Consider the following 23,831-nt stretch of genomic DNA (forward strand, 5'->3'; position numbering starts at 1 on the left):
AAAACATGTTCCATCTCTGTGTTAGTCCATTCTTACACTGCTATGAAGAAACACCTGAGACTGGGTAATTTATAAAGGAAAGAGGTTTAATTGACTCACAGTTCAGCATGGCTGGGGAGGCCTCAGGAAACTTACAATCATGACAGAAGGGGCAGCAGACACGGTCTTCATGAGGCAGCAGGAGAGAGTGTGAGCAAGAATGAGGAAGTGCCACACTTTAAAAGTACCAGCTCTCAAAAAAAAAAAAAAAAAAAAAAAAAAAAAAAAAAGTACCAGCTCTCATGAGAACTCACTCACTACTATGAGAACAACATGGGAGAAACCACCCGCCATGATCCAATCACCTCCCTCCCTTGATGTGTGAGGATTACTGGACACATGGGGATTACAAACTGAGATGAGATTTGGGTGGGGACACAGAGTCAAACCGTATCAGTCACTAACTGCTTCTTTATGCTGATTCTCAACCTCCCCCTGAAACATTGTTGATCCAGGTCACTGAGATATCAGGTTGATGCGGGTCATGAAGTCCTACATTTCCTGTGGAAATGTCAGTGAGCGCCCATCCCATGGGTGTGAACCAGCCCAAATAAAGTGCTAGTAAACTAGGTGGAATCACCCCTTCCAGAACCATCTCCTGGTCTTCTCTGGCCTCCACTGTCCCCGAGCAAAGGGGAAGAACCACAGCTTTGTCCTGGTTAAAAGGACTCTGCAGTCACTCCTGGGTCTCTATTTAGTCACAGTCCATTACCACCCAGAATGGTTCCTGAGCCCTCTGCTCCACTCCACATACTGAGCAGAGTTTCGAACTGTGATGAAATGGTTCATGTGGTGGGCAAAAGGAAGTAAAGGAGCAAATGGTAGGAATAACCCATGAGGATGGCAAATATCTGCTGACTGAGGGTCAAATATCCCATAACATTATGGTGAATGTGCAATCTCTATTTTTCAAGTCGGTCTTGATTTCAGATGTTCAGTGCCACTTGCCTGATACAAATTTATGGTATTCTTGTGAGCCGACCATGCCTCCATCTGGGAATCAGAAAAGGTGGTGACAGCCTGTAGAGCCTCCCAGCTGAAGGACAGGACAGGTCCCTGAGCTGCTGAAATTGTTGCTGAAGCATCATCCCCACCGCAGATGATAATGCCATTGATGAAGTTCACTCCACTTTGGGAACCCCCTAAAGGAACTCGTGCCATTCATATTTGGTCATGTGCGTATTCAATGTCTTCCATCTGCTCACACTGTAGAGAGCAGTTTGCTGTATTTATCTGCCCAATGGGCTGCTTTGGTTATGGATTATAAAAAATTTATTTTCAGAATCTCAAGACTTTCCTTTTTCTTTAGGATTACATTTTGTATTTTTCATGTGGTTTGCCCTTCTGGGAGAATGCTCTTGGGTCTGAGTAACTTATTTTGGTTCCTCGAAAATGCTTTGGTTTGCACAGATGGTCTTCCTTTCAACCACTTTCCATATTTTAATGATCTCTTATTCTTATGGAATTATTCCAAGCGATGTATTTGATTTCAAGTTTTAGGTTGAAACACAGTTTTTACTGCTAATTCCTGTCCATCTGCAGGGTTTCATCTTTTGGGCTGACTGGGTGAAATCCGCAATTAGCTGTGGTCACTGGGGCACTGTTTCTCAAAGTAGGGTTTGTGTAACACCTGCATTCATAGTCAGTGTGCTTCTCCAAAATGTCAATTTCTCGGACTAGTTGCAAACCCCCTAGTTTAACATTTTGGTGGGGGGTTGGGGGTGGGGTAGGGGGAAGGGAGGAGGCCCTGGAATCTGCATTTTTCACAAGTGTAGCAGGTGATGCACGTACGCCATAGAATCTGAGAACCACAACCTAGGAGAAGGAGCGTAGTCCGCTGTGCTCCCAGACTATGTTTCTCCACACATTGCAACTCACAGGACCACGCTGTGAGAAGGGCCCTGGCATTGGGTCTTTTCACCTGCCCCTGTGGCCGGGTGTGGCTTGCTGCAACCGTCATTTGCTGCAGAATTTTGATTGCCATTCTGAAGGCGAACTGCACTATTATAGTCGGACTCCATGGAAATAAACCTGGCCACAGAGCCCAGGATGCGTCTGAGTGGGCAGAAAGGGGCACTTGGGAGGTCAGCGCTTCCCAGATTTTCCACATAGAGGCAATATAAAAATGATGACATTTGCATTGCATACTGGGAGTACCAAAGGAGGCTTCCCGGGGCTGCAAGATGCTAGTCCAGAGGCCCCAGCTTCCCCAAGCCTGGTCTGGTTGTGTCCAGGGCCAAGGAGATAAAACCCTAGCATACCTGTAGCCCATTTGTTGGAAGCCCTGTGTTAGATGTCTGCTGCTACAGTTCAGATCAGAAGCAGAAGATGGCCTGTAGGAATAGGAGGGAGGGGATGAAGCAGCAGATACTGAGGGTGGGGATTTTAGGACTTAACTAATAAGATGTGGGGAAACGAGAAGGGAAGGTATCAGAGGGCACTGGGGTCTGAGCCCAGCTGGGAGGTGGGGCCACTAACAGCAGTAATGAGAGCCTGCCCTTGTTGCCATGGGAGCTTTTATCTACCTCTCACCCCTCTCCTCCACGTCCTGGTGAAAGCCATATCCTTTCCCTCATCATCTGTCCTAGGGGCTACTCCCAAAGGCCTGAGGCTGTAGAAGTGGGAAGACTGTGGCCCCCCAGGTGTCCGGGCAGATGACTGCTTTCACCTCTCACAACCTGTGCTCCTACTAATGATGGCTAGGGAGTATTTTCCCTATTTTATTTCTTAGTCGAGTAAGGCACACGCAAGCTATGTACCTCATTCCATGCATGACTTACTTGCCATAGGCTGGGGAGTGAGTTTACTGCTGGCCTTTTAATTCCTAACTCAATGTTTTGTGTGTTTTTGCAGTCACCACCAAACAGCCACCTCAGCATATTGACAGAGAGCTTGTTTGCTCTTCATAGTAACCTCTGGCTGTACTGTAGGCAGGTCAGGCTTCTAAATGGCAATTTACTGAGGACTCCTGGACTGAGATTGTGTGGCTGCACCCAAGTCTTCCAGCCAGCAGGTGGCAGAGCAGGGAACTCTGACTCCCTAACGCTGGAAAGTCTGGAGCTCCATTCTGATCCAGCAAATCACCACGTTTAGCCCACAGTGCAGCCCCCTCCTTAACCTGTCTGCCCCAAACCCATTTGCCAGTTCTTAATGGCAACAATAGGAGAAGTAGGCTTCCAGGCAGGACTGATCCAAGAGACAGCTCTGATTTAAACCCAGGAGTGGGTTAGGTTTTGTGGTGCCTGCAGCTCATACAATTTTGAAGCACCTCTTTAGCAAAACAAAACCAAAAAAGCAAACATGCTACTTTTGCAAACTTTACAGAAAACACAGGACTGTGCAGGTAAGGGGTCTTGATGTTTATGCTCTGTTAGCTTCTGGGTAAATCTGCTTCTGCTTAAACACACTAAGGACAATTGAGGGCAGGCAGAGGTTTGGGTCACTGTTCCCTCCTGCTCACATTTTGCCTGGCACAGGTGCAAAATTACGGTACCCTCGCATTTGAAAACAGCAGTTATCCCAAGCAGTTATCCCTCAAGGCCCTTTATAAATGTCAAGCTAATTATTAGATGATTAGATAATAGCTACAGTGTGTGCTGTCTGGGTGAGCTGTGACTGCTGCTACCAAAACACCCCGAGAATGCCAAGTGACATGTTTGGAAAGGATTGGAAGAACTAAGAGTTTCAGGCCTGGAGGGTGAAAACAAGCCTGGAGGTGGTCTCCAATGGGGAGATGCCTTAGAGGGAAAGGATGATGAGGGCAGAGACTGTGGCAGGTGCAAACATCTTCCCCAGAGAAAGGGCTCAGGTAGCAACAGCCACTTACTGAGCATTTGCTGGGTCAGGCTAAGCTCTTTACATGCATTTTTTCATTTAACTCAAAACAACCTTTAAGTGTGGGAAATTTTATGATTCCTAATTACCAGGTGAAAATGGAGGCTGGACAGCACACACCACTGGTAAGCGGTGGAACAGTATTTGAACCTAGAGCTTTCTAAGTCCATGTTTTTAACTCCTGAGCTGCTGGTGAGAGCCCTCTGCCCTCTGGGCTAGGAACCCCTCTCTCTCCTAGTCTTCTTTCTTTCCCTTCCTTCCCTCCCTCCCTCCCTTTCTCCCTTCCTGCCTTCTTTTTTAGATGCAATTTTTGCTCTTTTCGCCCAGGTTGGAGTGCAGTGGTGTGATCTCGGTTCACTGCAACCTCCGCCTCCTTGGTTCAAGTGATTCTCCTGCCTCAGCCTCCCAAGTAGCTGGGACTACAGGCATGCACCACCAGGCCTGGCAAATTTTTGTATTTTTAGTAGGGATGGGGTTTCACCATGTTGGCCAGATTAGTCTCGATCTCCTGACCTCAAGTGATCCGCCTGCCTCGGCCTCCCAAAGTGCTAGGATTACAGGCGTGAGCCACCGTGCCAGGCCCCTGAAAAACTTTTTGTTTGAACAAAGGGACCTGCAACCCCAAAATGTATGCAGGCCAACCTAGGTCCTTCCAGCCCTGCCGCCACCACACTGGCTGGTTGGGAGCATTGTTCAAGGTCATGCGAGTAGAGCAGCCCCTCTCTTCCTTGTTAAGGCAGCCTGGTGAAGCTTTGAATCCCTCCTCAGAGCTATATTTTTAAATTCATGAAACAGAAGACATAGGATAACACCAATTACATTGAAATACAGTTATCACAATATTTTTATAAAAGTTAGAATTTCTGGTATCACATCACAGATTCTTCCTAACACGATAAACAAGATCTAGTGACAGATCTAGCAACCCCCATAATTCTGAAGCAGTGATTAGCTTAAACAATAATTTCAGATATCGTAACAAGTTCACTGTGATATGAAATGTAACTTTGACTTCTACTGGCAAGTCGCAGATGCTGCTAAAATGTCTGAGGCCTGTTGACTACATTCAGAAGAGCAGGAGATACTCAATTTCAGTGGAAGGTTAGTGAAAATACGGATGTAAATTTTTTCCCCATGCAAGTTCACAGACCTTTCGAATTCTCTCTCCACGGCCCCACTGCCCCTGTTGTAAATCCATCAGCACAGTATGCTAGCCATTCAGGTCATTACTGCTAATTATAGCTGTTGTTAGTATTTGCTTCAGGCACAGCTGGCACCATGGCCTGGCTTGTCCCAGCTTCACTCGTTCCCTACTCTCAGTCCTGGTGACTAGTGAGGGAAACGTGTCTGCACAGCTTTTCTCCCTGGATGGAAGCCGAGTGCCTCTGGTCTGGAGCCTGTCCCTCAACCTGTCCCTCCACCAGGGAAAGCTGCAAAAAGGAGTCTGTGGCCTCTCCATCCTGGGTCTGTGGGAGTTCATCAGAGCAGAAGGCGGGCTCCTGACCCAGCCTGTCCTCCTGGGAGTGCTGCAAGCTCACACCTAAGAGAGAATCGCGGGATTCCTAGGGTGACCTGCCCTGGCAACATAGGAGGGTGTCTCTGTTGCAAAGGCCTGGGAGGAGGTGGCCGGCAGAGCTTCAGAGAGCCATTTAGGGGTAAGCGGATTATTTTTCCCTCCCTGCAATGGCTTGTTTTCGGACGCATTCACAGAATGCCACAGAGGCCTTGAGACCAAGGAAAGGGCGACAGTTTTTCCCTGCACCTGTGGTGGAATGGGCACAGAGGAGAACAAGGCTCGTGTGCCTCCCTACTTCTTAGGAAGGAAACTGCCTGTCGCCATTGTTTGCAAATTCTCAGAAACCCCACCGTGGTGCCAGGTCCCCTGTTGGGGGGCCCACCGTTTGAAGGGCTCCTGGCTCAGACTGGAAGATGGAGAAGGCAGGGTAGGGTTGGATGAGCCCAGACAGAGCCAAGAAGGTCAGGGCTGGCAGAGACCTCAGGAGACATGCGACCCTCCTGCCTCATCGCCACGTGAGGAGCCGGAAGCCAGCTCCCAGTGGGTCAGGGCCAGAGCCAGATATCGGCCTGTCTCACCTCTCCTCTGGCCTCACCAGTCTGAGCCTTGCAGCCTCTCGGGTAGGATCCCTCATCCCTCCTGGTGATGGGGTGGGGAGAGGACAGACATTCAGCCTGCCAGATCCTGATTTCCTCATTGGTAAAATGGGAAAATGATCATCTGTCCCTCACAGGTCGGCAGGGAGGCCTTCGTCTTTTACTAAGTGCCCAGCACAAAGATGACAACAAAATCACGAATAAGAGGTCCCTGCCCCTCTCCCCTTCTGTATTGAGTTCATCTGGAATCACCAAGGCCCAGCCTCAGGCCTGGTGCTCAGTGGGGACTTAAAGAATCCCTGTTAAAATAAAGTACACAGTGGTGATAGATGGCTCTGACCTCCAAATGCCAAGACTGGGCTGTTTGCAAATCTAAAGGCTCTTAGGCAGCAGCGGGAGGAATTTGAGCAGAAACATGGAACAGCATGTCCAAGGACATAAATTCCAAGTTATTTTTGTTGGGAAATCTGAAGAAAATAATTCCATCCACATTCCCCATGTTGGAACTGTTCTCCCAGGTTGGCTTCAGCGGAGACCCATTCCAGCCACGCCTCCTTCCTGCAGGCAGAGGTGAGGCCCTAGGAGGGAGCAGGGCAGGCCAAGTACCCTGTTCGGGAGAAGGTGTGCCTGCATCACTGCCTTGGCTTGGAAAGATGGTGGCACCAGGTGGCAGGGGCTGAGCCACAGGTAGTGGATGGAAAGGGCCTGTCATCTGGGCAGGAATTCAGACCCTGAGGGGCCATGTCCTTAATGAAGGGGAAATGGGGCTGGGAGGCGCCCACGTCACCAGGAAGCATTTCTGATGCTCCCCCTACTACAGGGCTCTCACCTAGCACAGTTTAAACCCATTTTATTCCAAAGTTATATGAATAAAACATCTTTCAGCTTGCCCTGTTAAATGTATATTGTATTCATTTGTAAATTATATGACATAAATTACTGTACAGATCTGTGTATTATACACATTAAAACTTTAAAAAAAGAAAAGCATGGAAAAGTAAAAGGATACAAATAAATGTAAACAGAGGATCCACATTTTGATCCTGCATTGGGAACAAATGAATTTGGTGGGCACGCCCCACTCTGGAGACCACCAGTATAAACTACGCTTGCTTTCATTGCTCTTCTGTTTCTTTGAAACTTGCTTATTCGTTGGTTCACTCTGCCAGGCAGGGTGGGTATCTTGTTTTTCCACCTGGTTTATAAAGTTGCTAAAACATCAGAACATTAATGCTTTGGGCAGCACATTGTACACAGCTGGTGCCTTATAAAGGCAGTGAACCTCTCCTGAACACCTTTAGTCCAGCTTTGTAGCAGTCCTTAGGGTTTCAAAAAATAAGACCTACTTTCCACCCTCACAATGCTCACGATCCCAGGGAGAGCCAGGCACACAGAGACCACACTTCTGCCAGTGCCCTGTGTGTCAGGGAAGAGCTGCATACACGCTTTGGGGACACTGAGGAAGGAGCAGTAATCACATTTGGGGTGCAAGAGGGGCACCACAGAGAAGCAGCTGTTTAAGTTGGGCTTGAGGGATGGCTAGGCCCCCTGAGGGGGAGGAGCAAAGGAAAGACAGTGGAAGCAGAGGCGGAGTATGTGCAAAGGCCTAGAGGCCTGGAGGTGCATTTTGAGAGGCTCGGAGGTGCATTTCCAGAGGCACAGAGGTGCAATTTCAGAGGCACAGAGGTGCATTTTGGGTGTGGCCACTGGGCCGTTATGGCTGGAACTCATGGGAAATGGAAGGAGTTGTGACAGAGGAGGCTGGGAAGCTGGGCATGAGATGTCCATGGAGGTTCTAGGCAGGAAAGTGTGTGGTCACTCTACCTGTGTGGCTTTCCTGCCTGAAGGGGCTCAGTTGGAGTGTCCTTTTCTCCACGTAGCTTCAGCCCAAGGGAAATAGGCGACCAGACAGCTGGTGAAGGCACAGCTCAAACTGTGGAGGAAGAGAGGCTCTCTCAGCCCCCTCCGTCTCCAGTGCTGAAGGCAACAGGCCCAGGCCACACTGGGAGATCTGGAGAGCCACGGGTTTCACTCACAGAGGCTGACCTGCCACCCCACCATAGCCCCCACTCAGAGGCCTCGAGGAATCCCTGGGGGCTCCAGACTTGAACAGGGGCTTTTCCTGGCTCTAGTCTGGAGATGTCACCCTGGTTGCCCCCACCGGCTCTGTGTGGGAGGCCTGCTTCAGGGCCAGCGGCCCCTCCCTGCCCCTTCGGTGAGTCCATGGCCCTGAACCCCTTCCCTGCTCCCTGCGATGGGAGGCTTGTGGCCTAGATCTGGGGACAAGCCCCAGAGCCTGAGGCAGCTCCAAGCTGAGCTGGTCACGTCTGCTCTCAGGGGATGGGAGGTGTGAAGATGCTGGGTTTCTGAAGTTGGGGGTGGGGGCTGCCCACAGGGGAAAGATCCATGAAGAGGGAGACAACCCCACCCCCACCTGCAGTCTCCGCTGGTGCACCATGTGGCCCTGGGCCTGCAGGATTTTCATGCTCGACCATCTGCCGTGGGCCCCAAGCCCTCCTGGTTCAGCCTCAGTGTGGGGCAGGTGTGGCTGGGAACCGGACTTGGGACTTCAGGATCAGCCTCAGTCCAGAGGCTGGGAGGAGTTGAGAGGAAGGTGAGGTGTTGCTGAGTCCCAGCTTCAGTAGGAACATGGCTGGTCTTCAGGCACATGGAGAGGCAAGAGAAAGCCCCCGGAGGTACCGTCTGGGGCTGGGTCAGCAGGAGGCATTGCTCTGTGCATTGCTCCACGTCTCCAGTGACGCCCAGAGGGCAGAACAGCAGCTGACCCAATGCCGAGGCACGGAGCGGGGAGCCTTGTGTAGGAGAAATCCGAAGCAAGGTTCAGGATGATCCAGGCCAGCTTAATAAACACAGGATGGAGAGGCCCCAAGCTGGGCCACTTCAGGACGCCCTCAGCCCACAAAGCCCAAAGTAAATCAGAAGTCCACATCATCATCTGTGAAGCCTGTGGGTTGGTTTTCTCGCATGGCAAAGGGAGCTTTGCAGATGTGATCAGGTAAAGGATCCTGAGATGGGGAGATGACCCTGATTATCCGGGTGGGCTCAATGGCATCACAAGGGTCCTTACAAGAGGGAAGCAGGAGGGTCAGAGTCAGAGAGTAGATGTGTCCATGGAAGCTGTTGGTCATGTGATGTGGTACCATGGGCCGAGGAACATGGGCAGCCTCTAGAAGCTGCAAAAGGCAAGGAAGTGAAGACACTCCTAGCTAGAGCCAGAAGGGGGCGCAGCCCTGCCTCCGCCTTGGCTTTACCCCACTGAGGCTGATTTTGGTGTCTGACCTCTAGAACTGTGAGATCATACATATTTGTCATTTTAAGCTACTCATTTTGTGATAAATTGTTTCAGCAACAACAGGAAAGTAGTATAAGAGGCATGAACTTTTCCAAGGTACAGAGCTAGAGAGGGGAAGAGGTTAAAACGGAACCCAAGTCTGACTCCAAAAGATGTTACGACCTGAATTTTTGTGTTCCCCTACAATTTGTATGTTGAAGCCCTAAATCCCAGCACATGAGGCCTCTAAGGAAATAACTAATGCTAAATGAGGACCTATGGTTGGGGTCCTGATTAGATGGGATTAGTGCTCTGATAACAAGAAACAATGGAATCTCTCTCTCTCTCTGTCTCTGACACAGCAAGAACAGCAAGAAGGTGGCCACCTGCCAGCCAGGAAGAGAGCCCTCACCAGAACCTGACAGTGCCAGTCCCTTGATCCTGGACTTCCAGCCTCCAGAGCTGTGAGAAACAAGCCACTCAGTCTATGGTATTTTGTTATGGCAGCTCAAGCCGATGAATACAGATGTTAAGAAGCTCAGAACACACAGCAAAGGGTGATGCTACTTGTCCAGGTAAGAGAGGTGTCCTAGCCCACAGCCAAGCTGGAGGGACCGACACTGAGCCTTGCCTTGAGGCACTGGAAGGGTGCTCCACATGAGCCAGGAGCTGAGAAGCTCAGAACTGCAAAATGGCCCCTAGCCCCTGCTTCTTCATGGAGGATCTGCAGCTATCTGACAGCTCTCTGTTCTCACAGGGGTTAGGACCCAGGAGCTGCCCTTCCATGATCACAGCTGGTTGGGGCTTCTGCTGATAGAGGAGGCTGGGCCAGCATGCCAGCAGAACCTCTTACCTCCTTCACGTGGAGTGAGTAAAAGGCAGGGGACCTTCTCTGACACTTGGAAGAGACAAAGCCCAGCTCTGCCATGACTGACCACAAGACCGTGGATAAATCACTGACTCATTCCTGTCCCCAGTCTCTCCAGCTGTAGATGGGATGGCAGTGTCACCTCTGTGGGCTGTTGGAAGGATCAGTTGCATGTTAGTCTAAGTGGAACTGATGCTCAGCTGGTACTGACTGCTATGCCTCCCATTGTCAGGGGCTGGAGTCCCTTCTGGCTGGCAGCTGCTGGCACCTCACCGGGGATTAAACGATTTTACTCTACCCCTTGGAACTAAGTCAGGTATTCTTAAGCTCCAGTTACCTGCAACCAACCAGCACACCTGGTAAATATATTTCTATGGGGCTGGCCTCCTGTGCTGAGCTTTTACTTCTCTATAACAGGGAGACGTGGCTTCTTGAGTGCCTCCCTGTGAGGGATACATTTGGTCACCTGGAGCCTCTGGCCAGTAGTCTGTTTTAAGCAGCACCATTGTTCCTGCTATTCTCCCCTTTCCAGAATGCCTAGTGGGAAGCCTGCACACTTCCCCCACCTCTTATTCCTGACCATAGTCTGAGAGCTCTGGGAGGGAATGAAGGACTGGGGGACATTCGAGCAAGAGGAGAGAGCCAGTAGTGGCAGCCTCTTCAAGTGACCTTCCCAGATTTGTTTTGAAAGTATCATTCAGTGATACATCTACTCACGATGCTATATTTATCTATGAAAGAGGCAGGATATTTTTGAGCGGATGTAATTTCTGGCTCCCTCCCTTCAAGAAACAAAAACGTGTCATTCCTATTCATTTCTTCCTGCCTCTGCTTCTGTCTCTCACACACTTCTTTTGTATAAACATACCCCCCACACATGCACACACACGCACATACACATCCGCACATCCGCGTGCACACACAGAGGCAGGCACATGGTCCAACAGCTAAAATTCCGTGACTCTCTATGGCTGATTCAGACTTACCTAGCATGGTGGATAGAAAGGCAGATAGACAGGAGGAACAGGAGAAACAAAGAGGAAACTGTGAGTTTGTTCATTTATATTTTTGCCTCCAAGTTCACTGAACACTTAATATTATGGTAAATGGCATGAGGGCAAGAGAGAGCTCTGAGAGACACCTGCTAGGGTAGCGGCTGAGGGAACCAGGTCAGAAAGAGCACTTTGTTCTCTAGCTTCCAAGAAGTCACAGAGAGCAGAGGTACCCTATTTGCAGGAGACCCAAAGCTGAGATCTCGGGTAAGGGAAGTCTGAAGCAAGATTCAGGATTTTTTAGGGCAAGCCTGAGAAGCACAATACGATGAACTGTTACCAGGATGAGCATCTTCTGTTCTGCATTTAAATTAAATTACCAACACCAATGCCTCAAGTATGGGTTGGGGGACTCCTACCTACAGGGTGAGCAGGTGCCCGCCGTGTGATCTGGGTGCTGGGACTGTCAGAGCTGCAAAGGTCTCCAGGCAGTAACTCAGAAAGTGGGGAGGCGGGGGAAGCACTTGGCTCCAGGTCTCTTAAGCTGAGTCACAGACAGATGCTGGGTTCAGGTATCAAACAACCGAAGAGAGAGAGAAAAATGGGTCAGTGTGTGCCTAAAGACAGGACCAAATTTGAGACCCAGAGAACATCAGCAGAAGGAGTCTTAAAGACTCAAGAACCAGGGATTGGGAAAGGGAGAGACAGGGTTGGGATCTGGTAGAAAGGGGACAAGAGTTGACCGAAGGGACTCAAACCTAAGGTAATTTCCTAGTGGAACCCGGGCTGTGCTGGGGGCTGCAGAGCCCTGCTACCCTTCCCAAGAGAGTGGTTCCAGCGACTCTTGGAGAATAGGACATTACTTAGTGTATGGATGAGTGGGTAAATGCTTGCCTGAGTTTGGGATGAGGACCCTTCCTGGAGGGGCCACTAGGTCACAGAGGAAGCCAGACAGTGTGGGAGTCCCTGGGGACAGCACCCTCCATGCCAGGGTTTACAGCTATGGGGGGCAGGAATCATCACTAGAGTCAGAAGCTCTAGGCCTGTTGCTGACTCGCTGGAGGACCGTGTGCAGCTCATCAAACCTCTCTCGGTCTCAATTTCTTCATCTGTTACAGGAGAGTGGTGATAATATTGCAGAGGGCTTTGTGAGGACTGAATGCGCTGGGTCATGGAAAAGGACTTTAACAAGTGCTTTCTAAACAGTAAAGCACAATACAAGTGCTGTTTTCCTTTTCTCTAAAAAAAGGCAGAGGGCTTCTGTGGAAAGAACATGGGCTTTGAAAATGGACAGGTGGAATCCTGGTTATATCCCCTATAGCTGTGTGGCCATGGGGAAGTTCTAGAACATAAGGAGATAGGTGTATAGCCATCCCCTCCACCCACTGTTTCTTAACAATTAAAGTATAATTTACATAGAGTAATTCATTCTTTTTATTATACAGTACTGTGAGTTTTGGCAAATAAATTTATTTGTGTAACCCGCACCACAATCAGGATATAAGCCAAATGGTCCCAAGATTCTAAACACTTCCCCATCCTCTCTGTATTGATCTCCATATATCCAGCTACCGGCAATCATTTAACCTGTTTTTTGCTCCTGTAGTTTGCCTTTTCCAGAATATCATATGAATGGAAGCATGTCTGGCTTTTCTCACTTAGCATAATAATGCTTTTGAGATTCATCCCTGCGGCAGCATATGTTAGTTCACTCCTTTTTATTGCCAAATAGTACTCCATGAACGTACTACAGTTTATCAATTGCCCAGTTGAGGGACATCTGGGTTTCCAGTTTGGGGCCACTATGATTATAATTGCAGTAAACACGCAGATTTCTCTGTGAACCTGTTTTCCCCTATGGTAAATCCTAGGAATAGAATAACTGGGCTGTATGTTAGATGTTTGTTTGTTTAAGTTTATAAGAAATTGGTAAACTCTTTTCCAATGTGGCTGTACCCTTTTTCATTCCGCCAGCACTGAATGAGTATTCCAATTGTTTCGTATCCTCATCAGCACTTGGTATTGTCAGGTTATTTTATTTTAACCATTTTAATTGTATATCTCACTATGGTTTTATTTTGTATTTTGCTAATGATTCATGATGTTGCACACATTTTTTGTTTTTGCTTTTTTTGGACATGGAGTCTTGCTTTGCTGCCCAGACTGGAGTGCAGTGGCACGATTTAGGCTCACTGCAACCTCCGCCTCCTGGGTTCAAGCCATTCTGCCTCAGTCTCCTGAGAAGCCAGGACTATAGGCATGCACCACTATGCCCGGCTAATTTTTGTATTTTTAGTAGAGGTGGGGTTTCGCCATGTTGGACAGGCTGGTCCCCATCTCCTGACCTCAGGCAATCCGCCTGCCTTGGCCTCCCAAAGTGCTGGGATTACAGGCGTGAGTCACCATGCCCAGACTGCACACCTTTTCATGTAGTTATTTGCCATCTACAAATCTATTTTGTTACAAGTACTTGCCCTCTCTTTTAAAAATTTTGGTTGCTTCTTTAGTTACTATTGAGTTTTGAGAGTTCTTTTTATATTCTGGATACGAATCCTTTCTTGGATGTGTGATTTGCAAATTTTTTTTACCAGTCTGTGGTTAGTCTTTTCATTCTCTTATCAGTGTCTTTCAAACAACAGAAGTTATTAAAATTTTGATGAAATCAACCTATCAATTTTTTTCTTTTCTGAATCATGCTTCCAGTATTGAGTTGAGGACGTTTTTGCCTAGCCCAAAGTCACAAAGATTTTCTTCTGTGTTCCTTCTAGAAGTTTTATACTTTTACATTAAGGTTTATGATCCATTTTAAGGTAATTTTTACATAGGAGTGGGAAGTATGGATTGGAGGTTTACTTTTTGCCTATTCATATTTAATTGTTTCAGTATCATTTGTGAAAAGATTATCCTTTCTCTACTGATTTTCCTTTGTATTTGTGTAAAAAAAATTTGTTGACTACATGTGTGTATCTATTTCTGGACTCTATTCTGTACCATTGACATATCTATTTTTTTCTTTTTCCCTCCAAAATCATACACTGACCTCATTACTATAGTTTTATGATAAATATAGTAAGTCCTGAAATCAGGTAGCATGGTTCCTCCAACTTTGCTTTTGTTTTCCCCCAAATTGTTTTGGCCATTCAAGTTCCTTTGCCTTTCCATACAAATTTTAGCCTCAGACTGTCAATTTCTATACACAATTTGCAGGGAGTTTTATTGGAATTGAATCAAATCTATAGATCAATTTGGAGCGAATTAACATGTTAATATTGGGCCTCCTTTGATGTCTTTCATCAGTGTTTTATAAACTTACAAATATGGATATTGCATATATTGCAGAATTAAAAACTGAAATATTTAATGCATTTGGTGATTTGGTCTTCTCTTTCAGTCTGGCTTAGATGTTAATCGATTTTATTAATTTTTTTTCAAAGAACCAGCTTTTCATTTTGCTGACTTTTTTATATTGCTTTTCTGTCCTCAATTTCATGTATTTCTATTTTTTATTTTTATTTTATTTTTTGAGACAGGGTTTTGCTCTTGTTCCCCAGTGTGGAGTGGGGTGGCACAATCTCGTCTCACTGCAACCTCTGCCTCCTGAGTTCAAGTGATTCTCCTGCCTCAGCCTCCCAAGTAGCTGGGATCACAGGCATGTACCACCACACCCAGCTAATTTTTGTATTTTTGGTAGAGATGGGGTTTCACTATGTTGGTTAGGCTGGTCTCAAACTCCTGACTTCAGGTCATCCACTGGCCTCGGCCTCCCAAAGTGCTGGGATTACAGGCATGAGCCACCGCGCCTGGCCCAATTTCATTTATTTCTAATCTTTCTTATATTGATATTGTTTTCTTTCTTCTGCCTGACTTGAGTTTAATTTGCTTTTCTATTCTAGCTTTATAAGGTGGAAGACTAGTCATTTATTTTATACCTTTATTCTTTCCTAATGTAAGTATTTAGTGCTATACATTTTCCCTCAAGGTACTGACTGAAATGCATCATACAATGCCTGATTGCTTGATATTTTGTTTATACTTTCATTCAGTTCAAATTATTTTCTAATTTTCTGTTACTTCCTTTTGACTTATAGATTATGTAGAAGGGTGTTTTAAAACTTCCAACTATTTGAGGACTTTCCAGATATCTTTTTTTTTTTTTTTTTTTTTTGAGACGGAGTCTCGCTGTGTCTCCCAGGCTGGAGTGCAGTGGCGTGATCTCGGCTCACTGCAAGCTCCGCCTCCCGGGTTCACGCCATTCTCCCGCCTCAGCCTCCCAAGTAGCTGAGACTACAGGCGCCCGCCACCACGCCTGGCTAGTTTTTTGTATTTTTAGTAGAGACGGGGTTTCACCATGTTAGCCAGGATAGTCTCAATCTCCTGACCTCGTGATCCACCCGCCTCGGCCTCCCAAAGTGCTGGGATTACAGGCTTGAGCCACCGCGCCCGGCCTCCAGATATCTTCTTGGTTTTGATTTCTAGTTTAATTCTGCTGTGGTCAATTAACTTATTTTCTATTATTTAAATTCCTTTGAATGTATAAGTTTTAAAATTGACCCTGAATATGATCTGTTTTGTGACTATTCCATGTGTTCTTGAATGAGTATTTTGCTCTTGTTGTGTGAACTATTCTACAAATATCACTCAGATGAAGTTAATTGACAGTATTGTTTGGGTCTTCTATATCTTTAGCGATTTTCTGACTACTCCTTTTATTGGTTATTTACAGAGGAGCATTGTAGTTTCCACGTACAATGTGGATTTGTCTATCTCTCCTTTCAGTTATATCATTTTTTGCTTCATGTATTTTTAAGCTCTTATTTTAGGTGTACACATATTTAGGATTATTATGTCTTTCAGTGGAATTACCCTATAATCATTGTATACTGGCCACCTCTATGACTAGTAATATTTCTTGTTCTGAAGTCTATTTTGTCTAATATTAACGTGGCCACTCCAGCTTACTTTTAAATAAGGCTTGCATAATATATCTTTCCCCATTATTTTAGTTTTATCCTAACTATATAATAAGAGGTAGAATACAGTTTTGTCTTTAAAAAAAATCCAATCTGACAATTGCACTTTTTAATTTGTGTACACATTAGTCTGCTAGGGCTGCCATAACAAAATGTCATGGACTGGGTGGTGTAACCAACAGAAATGTATTTGCTCACGGTTCTAGAGGCTGGGAGTCCAAGATGAAGGTGAGAGTAGGGCTGGGGGTTCAAGATGAAGGCGAGAGTAGGGCTAGGAGTCCAAGGTGAAGGCAAGAGTAGGGTTGGTTCCTGCTGAAGCCTCTCTTTTTGGCTTGCAGATGGCTGCCTCCTCCCTGTGTCTGCACGTGGTCTTTTCTCTGTGTGTGCATATCTCTGGTATCTCTCTTCTTATAAGAACACTAGTCATAATGGATTGGGCTCTATTCTTATCATTTCATTCAACTTTAACTACCTCTTTAAAGGTTCTATCTCCAAATATAGTCACCTTCTAGGATACTAGTGGTTAGGGCTTCAACGAATAGGTTTTAGGGAGACCCAATTCAGTCTATAACAGTATATTTAGGCAATTCACATTGAATATAATTACTGATATGTTTGGATTAAAATCTACAATCTTGCTAGCTTTTTTCCTATTTCATTTTTCCTTATTTTTCTATTTTTTCAGATTGAATATTACTTATTCTATTTTATATCTATTATTGGGTTATTTTTATTTCATTTTAAATTTATTTTAGTGGTTTCCCTAATACTTATAATATAAATATTCATCACAGTCTAACTTCAAATACTATCATATTGCTTCATTTGTACAGTAAGGGTCTTACAGCAATATATTCCTGATTTCTCTCTCCCATCCTTTGTGCCAGTGTTGTCTTACATTTTCCTTTTATATGTGCTATAAATACCCATGATATTATAAGCATTTTGCCTCAGGCAGACAATTATCTTGTGGAGCAACTGAAAATTTATTTTCATTTATGCCATTTCCAATGCTTGTTATTTCTTTTTGTAGATACTCGTTTCTGTTTACTATCATACACTTTCTTCTAAAGAAATTCCTTTGCTATTTCTTGTAGCACTGGCCTGCTGGCAATGGACTTGGTGTTTTTATTTTCCTGAAAATTTTTTATTGCTCCTTTATATTGGAAAGATATCTTCAGTGGGAGTAGATTCTGAGTTAAAGTCTTTTTTTCCTTTTCTCCTTTCAGCACTTTAAGACGTTGTTCCATTGTCCTCTGGCTTACGTAGTTTCTGAAAAGAAGCCTGCTATACTCTCTCCTTTGTTTCTCTATGTTATGTGTCATTTTTCCCTGTGTACCTTCAAAATTTTCTCTTTGTTCTTGGATTTCAGCTGTTTGAATATAACATGTTTAAGCTTACTCCTCTTCTTCCTCCTGCCTCTCTTTCTCTTATTTTTCTTCTATCCTGTTTGCTGTTCTTAGGTTAAGGAATCTGGTTTGGTGTCTGTTCTTATTTTTAAAAACTCTGAGCAACCATTCCTACAAATACTGCTCCTGCCCTGTTCTCTCTCTCTTCACCTTCTGGGATTTCACTTCCATCCATGTTACACTGTTTCATATTGTCCCATAGGTCTTCAATTCTGTTCCATTTTTCACTTGTTTTTCTCTTTGTGTTTCTGTTTGAATAATTTCTATTGACTTGACTTCTAATCCACTGTTTCTTTTCTTAGCTGTATCAACTCTATGGATGAATCTTTCAATAGCATTCTCCAGCTCCTTGTTTTCCATTTCTAGCATTTCCATTTGTTTTTTATTTCTAGTTTTGCTCTCTTTGCTGGAATTACTGACTTGACTATACATGTTGCCCACCTTTTCACTAAAACTTTCAACATATTAGCTGGAGTGCTTTTATGTTTCTTGTATGATAATTTCAACATCTTTGGCATGTTTGAGTCTAGTTCTGCTGATTGTCTTATCTCTTTATAGGGTGTTTTTTTTTCTTGCTTCTTTGTGTTCTTTGTAACTTCTTTGTTGAAGATCAGACATACTGTGCAGAACAGTACAGACTGAGGTAAATAGTACTTTATGGCTGGAAATGGGCATGCCTTGTCGTTTTCTGGGCCTTTGTTATAGAGGTTTGAGCAAACTAGTCAGGAATTGAGCTGTGTTTGGGTTTTACTGTTACTATGGCTACTGTTAGTGCATCACAGGCTTTAAATTTCTCTTGAAGTGCCTTGTGTTTAGGGTGGTAGCTGGTTTGCCAGAGGGTGTTGCTTAATGTCTGTTTCACCATCAGCTTCAGAACTTCCCTTTGTGGCTACACCTTCAAGAAAATTTTTCTTTATACTCTTGATCCTCCTCCAGCAATAAATTGCTGTTTCTTGTTACTTAACCCTTTTAGCCTGAACTTGGAGAACAGGGCAGGGTTCAGGGCAATGTCTGCTATTCTGCTTCAGCTTCAGTCTTAGGCAGAAGCTATGGCCCTGTGTCTTGGGGTGGAGATATTTCAGTGATCCTGTCCCTTCCCTCTCTGTAGCAGACTCTACTGGTCTGCTCATATTTTTTCCCCTCACCCAGGGTAGAGGGTTTTTATTCTTCTCTTCTCCCAGCTGTGATAGATTTTCACTTGTTCCCTAAGGACAACAAAATTTGCTGTCTTTTCTCCAATAGTTTTTTTTTTTTTTTTTTTTTTTTGTGGGGGGGGGAGTGGGGAATATAGGGAGAAGGGTCTGTGTGGAACTTTGAGCTTTCCTGCAACACTGTTCTCTTGAGCCCAGAGAGAGGTCTGATCATGTCTCTCACCCTCCTCCTCTCTTGTGAGCATCCAGTGTGGTCCATGGAGAAGAGATTGCAATGGAGTGTGGATTCCTCTTATGTCTACAGCTCCCAAGGGGTCTAGACAATTATACAGCCCCCACATATTAGGAAGTTTGGCTGAATTCTTTCCAATTGGTATGGAGTCCGACATGTAAGCAAGTACCTGTGTTCTGTCTGCCTTTGGAGGTGCCTGTTTTTTCTCACATTCTGGGTTAGTTTGTTACTTGCAATCCCAGTTCTCTGATGAGATCAAGAAAAGTCATTTTGCAGATTGTTCGCTTTTTCTTTTGGTAAAAGGATGAGAGCAACGCCCTTTGCAGCTTTCTACACCCTAACCATGAGCCAGAAATCCACGGCTTTGGAGTTTAAGAGTCTTGGGCTTACTTGTTAGGTAATCTTTAAAAATGTTATTTGTATTTTTACTTTTTGGATTCTTTGAGAGTACAGATTATTCTATGTATAAAGCGGAAGAATAACGTACACTTTTGTTTTCTCTCATGCACTGATTTTCTTTTTGTTGTTTGTTCTTAAACATTTTTAAATTTAAGTTTTGAATAGGAATGCACAATTACATTGGTTCAAAATTCAAAAGAGTATGCAATAAACGTCTCCATCCCATCCCTATTCTTCGGCCACCTGGTTCTAGGAAGCCAGTGTTACTTGTTTCTTATTATCCTCTCAGAAATATCTTGTGCAATTACAAGAAAATACCTCCATATCCTCTCCCCACTTATTTTTACACTAAATGGTAGCATACTTTGCATGCTGTTCTGTTTTCTGTTTTTTTTTTTTTTTAATTCACTTAGCAATATGTTTCAAAGACCTTTCCTGATCAACACAAAGAATTTTCTAAATTTAATGACTCTGTAATATGGTATGGGTACATTAGTTTAATCACATACTATTTATTTACCCATTGATGGACATTTAGGTTGTTTACTGCCTTTGACATTGTTCACAAACAGTACTATAAGCTTACTTCCCTTATGTGCAGAGATAATCTGTAGCATAAATTCTTGCTCATGAAATTTCTAGGCCTAAGGGTATGTGCATTTCTATTATGTATATTGCCATATTGCCCTTTCCAGGCACTACACTAATTTACAGTCTCCCCTAAAATGCATAGGAGTGCCTGTTTCCTATACCTTTGCCAAAATAGAACATTCCCAAACTTTTGGATCTTTGCCAATCTGATAGGGCGAAAATAGTATCTCAGTGCAGTTTTAATTTACATTTATCTTACTAAGAGTTAAGCCAGATGACTTTACATTGGCTAAAGACACAGTTTTTATTTCTCTTTCTGTTCTCCAGAGCCCAGAGTGCCTCAGAGATTCCCATGGGGTTTGGGAGAGACGAGCCCAGGAGCAGGCATTATCATTCCCTTTGCCTCTCCCAGATTCAGCCAAGCAGTTCTGTTTTCACTTTTTAAATATGTATTGGAGTTCCTGCATAAAGTTTTATTGTGAGCAGAATGTTTCTGTTATAGTTAAATAGAAAATTATTGATGGAAGGCAATGCATGTTTTAATCACTTTTGATGGCTGATGAGGGAGCAAGACCCCTATTCCTTGCCTCCTTGCATGTCAGTTTCCTTAGAGGAAATCCAGGGAATAGAATAGGGTGTGTTGAGGATTTCTAGGCTGAGAGAGGAGAAAGATTTTGGTCACGTTCATTATGCCACGTTTCTGAGGAAATTGAAGCCGTGGTCTTGTGTATCTGACACACGAGCTGCCAAGACACACGGGCAGAAGAATGTGGAGAAGGACGTGCTTGTGTGTCCCTGGGAGGGGGCAGCTCCTCGATGACCGGGATGAGGTCCTAAGCTTTGTTCTAAGCAGGACATGATCCCAGAAAAGGCCTGGAACCTTCTCTCCTGGAGCGGGTGAGTTTGGTTTTCGTGCTTTCCCAGTGTTGCACGGCCATAGGGAAAGGAAAAAGGATTCCATGATCAGGCGGACACCTAGGAAGAGATAAGAGAGCAGCTGCAGAGTTCAGAGGGGAGGGGAGAGAGCTCGGGGCAGGAGGCCAGGGCGCCAGCATAAATCCCGGGGAGGGACCTGAACTTGAACTCTCACAGGGAGCTAGAGCCAATCTTATCTCATTCTTGGGGGCAGTGGGAACCCTGCTGAGTTGTGGGTCACAAAATATATACTGTAACTGTGCTCAAAGATTAAATAAATTATCCCAGGTCACAGAGTTGCCTTGCCCAGCCCCTCTGCATCTCCCCTGCTGCCCGCCTGAGCCTGTGGCTTCCCCCACTGCCTGGGCACTGCTGGGACCACCCTCTCTGTTCTGGCTGGGAGGCAGATGCCCCCCCTCCCCAGCTCCTGCCTCCCTGGCCCTGTGTAGCCACATCTCGAATCTCTCCTCTGTTCAGCACACCTTCTTACAGCTGCAGGTTCTTGGACCCCTTCCCAGCCAGAATTGTTGAGGGACAGGGAGTCCCCAGAACCTGCAAAGCCCACAGTGGGCTCAGCTTGCTGAATAACTGCCCCACATCACATCTCTCAGCCTTTGTGAGCAGCTGCGTCCCCCAGGACCCACCCCTTTAGAGGTAGGAGAGATCGGAGTCCTTGAGGCGTGGGGGTGGCAGGCAGATACTCTAGGTAACCATAGCTAACTGATTCTGATTTCTTTAACCTCATTGGATACATTACCTTGGAAACTCCTCATTTCATGCCTTCAAAGTACAACTAATATTATCCCTGTTTAAGAGAGGAGGAAACTGAGGCCCTAACTTCAAACATGAGGATCCCTCTGAGAGTCAATCAGCGTGGAGAGGACAGGGGACTGGGGCTTCTCGGCTGATGGCCAGCAAGTCCTATCCAGAGACCACTGGGCATAGACCTAAGGCCTCTCCCTGGCCAACTTTAAAGTGAGACCCCTAGGAGGGAGGAACGCAGATCGAAGTTGAGTGGGACAAGCTGGTGGCCACAGACATGCTGCTCTGGCCTGGACCAGCTTAAGAGGCCCCAGCAGGGACACACATCTGTACATGTGCCTCCCCAGGGACATTTGGCAATAAGGGGATTAGAGGCCACCAAGCAGCAAATGTAATTGCTAAAGGACTTCACTAAAAGAAGAGGATTAGCTGGGGATTTGGAGGAAGTTTCCACAAATCACTTTGGCTCCTGGTAGCAAAGATTACTTGGAGATCAGAAGAGGTCCCATTGGGCAAGGCAGAAAGAGACGAGTCATGGGATGCTTCCCTGAGGTTGCCAAGACCCTCCGGGGAGCCCAGGCGGAGCCTCAAGCCGGGGCTGGGGCTGATGGGCCACTCCCGGAGACTGGGCTCTGTGGGAAGGCGCCCTTCCTAGGGGCCCGATCCTGGGGCTAGTCCTCTCGCTCCTTGGCCTCACTTCACTACCTGCCAGGTGAGATGCTGGAACCCACTCGGAGGCTCCAGCATAGTGGGCAAGTGCCCCAGCCGGCAGGCAGTGGAGACTGGCTTTGATTCCTGGCTCCACGCCCCCTAGTGGCTCCTCCCACCCGAGCCCACTTTTCATCCATATACGATGTGGATAACTGTTTCCTGCAGAAGGTCCTAAGGATGAAAATAAGGGGTTTAAGTGCTCCCCACTTGGCTAGCCTGGTGACAGCTCAGGTTAGTGTCACCCAAGAAGTGTCACCCAAGGGTCCTGCCCACTCACAGTTTTGAAGTGACAGCCTGAGGAGGAGGGCTGTGGTTCCACGGCCCCATGCTGCCACCTGGAGGTCACAGGGAAGGGAATAAAATGATTGAGATGGTGATGAAAATGAGCAACATGATGATGATGATAATAGCCATTAGAGGTGAGTTCTTACCTAGGCACTGACCTAACACTTTATATGGTTTATCTCATCTAAGGACGAGATTCCTACTATCTCATTAAAGTGATTCAGCTATTTACATGGCTAGAGACATGACCTGTGTCATTTTATACAACGACCCTGTCAGGTAGAGATTTACTCTCTCTGCTAAATAGATACAGGACAACAAGGTTCAGAAATGGTAACTTACTTCCCAAGGTCACACAGCAAGTCACTGGCAGAGCTAAGATTGAAATAGTATCTGTTTGAAGCCAAAGCTCATACATGTTCCTCCACATCCTGTGCCTCCTCCAGAGATCTGGTTCTTCTACAGGCTCTGGGCCAGGGGACGGGTCTGGCAGGGAGAACAGGTGTGGCTGTGGAGGGAACTTCAAGGGAACTCAAGAGCTGTGGTCCAGGAAGTATCCATATTTGTTCTGGCTTCACATTACCCTCCTTTTGCAAGGAGACAGGCGATTGACCAACACCAGCCAGATCCTGAGGGCAAGATCACAGTCTTGCAGACTTTAAAGCTATCCAGGAACTTTCCAAGCAAGCATTCATGTTCACAAAGTCTACAGAAATGTAGATTCGAAGGCAGAATCAGGAGGAAAAGTGCCATCTCCCGTGATTAAGAAAACATTTCCATTTATCTGTATATTTTGTGTCTGCATGTTTTATATATCTCCAATGCATTTAAAATACATTATTTTAGCCGGGTGCAGTGGCTCACGCCTGTAATCCCGGCACTTTGGGAGGCCGAGACGGGCGGATCACAAGGTCAGGAGATGGAAACCATCCTGGCTAACACAGTGAAACCCCGTCTCTACTAAAAATACAAAAAATTAGGTGGGCGTGATGGCGGGCACCTGTAGTCCCAGCTATTCGGGAGGCTAAGGCAGGAGAATGGCGTGAACCCGGGAGGCAGAGCTTGCAGTGAGCCGAGATGGCGCCACTGTACTCCAGCCTGGGTGACAGAGCGAGACTCCGTCTCAAAAACAAAACAAAACAAAAAGCATTATTTTAAAAATCATATCACATTGAAAGGACCCTCAGGGATTATCTGGCTCAAGGATAGCACTCAGCAACGTATTCAGTGAAAGAAAGAAGGGAGAAAAACTTGCCTGGGGAAATGGAG

The 23,831-nt window shown here is 45.9% G+C and overlaps 1 protein-coding gene across 1 annotated transcript in view; it reads right to left on the reverse strand.

Moving 5' to 3' along the window:
* Positions 1–20,179: 20,179 nt before the first annotated feature.
* LOC105479703 (calpain 13) overlaps positions 20,180–23,831 on the reverse strand; it is a 111,524-nt gene continuing 107,872 nt past the window's right edge. The window contains exons 23-24 of the mRNA XM_071076461.1: positions 22,555–22,612; positions 20,180–20,864 (exon numbers count right to left, since the gene is read on the reverse strand). The gene's annotated coding sequence lies outside the window, so the exon portion shown is untranslated. The remainder of the gene's footprint in view (positions 20,865–22,554; positions 22,613–23,831) is intronic.

The sequence above is a fragment of the Macaca nemestrina genome, chromosome 13 (genome assembly GCF_043159975.1).
Source record: "Macaca nemestrina isolate mMacNem1 chromosome 13, mMacNem.hap1, whole genome shotgun sequence".
In the NCBI taxonomy this organism is placed as follows: Eukaryota; Metazoa; Chordata; class Mammalia; order Primates; family Cercopithecidae; genus Macaca; species Macaca nemestrina.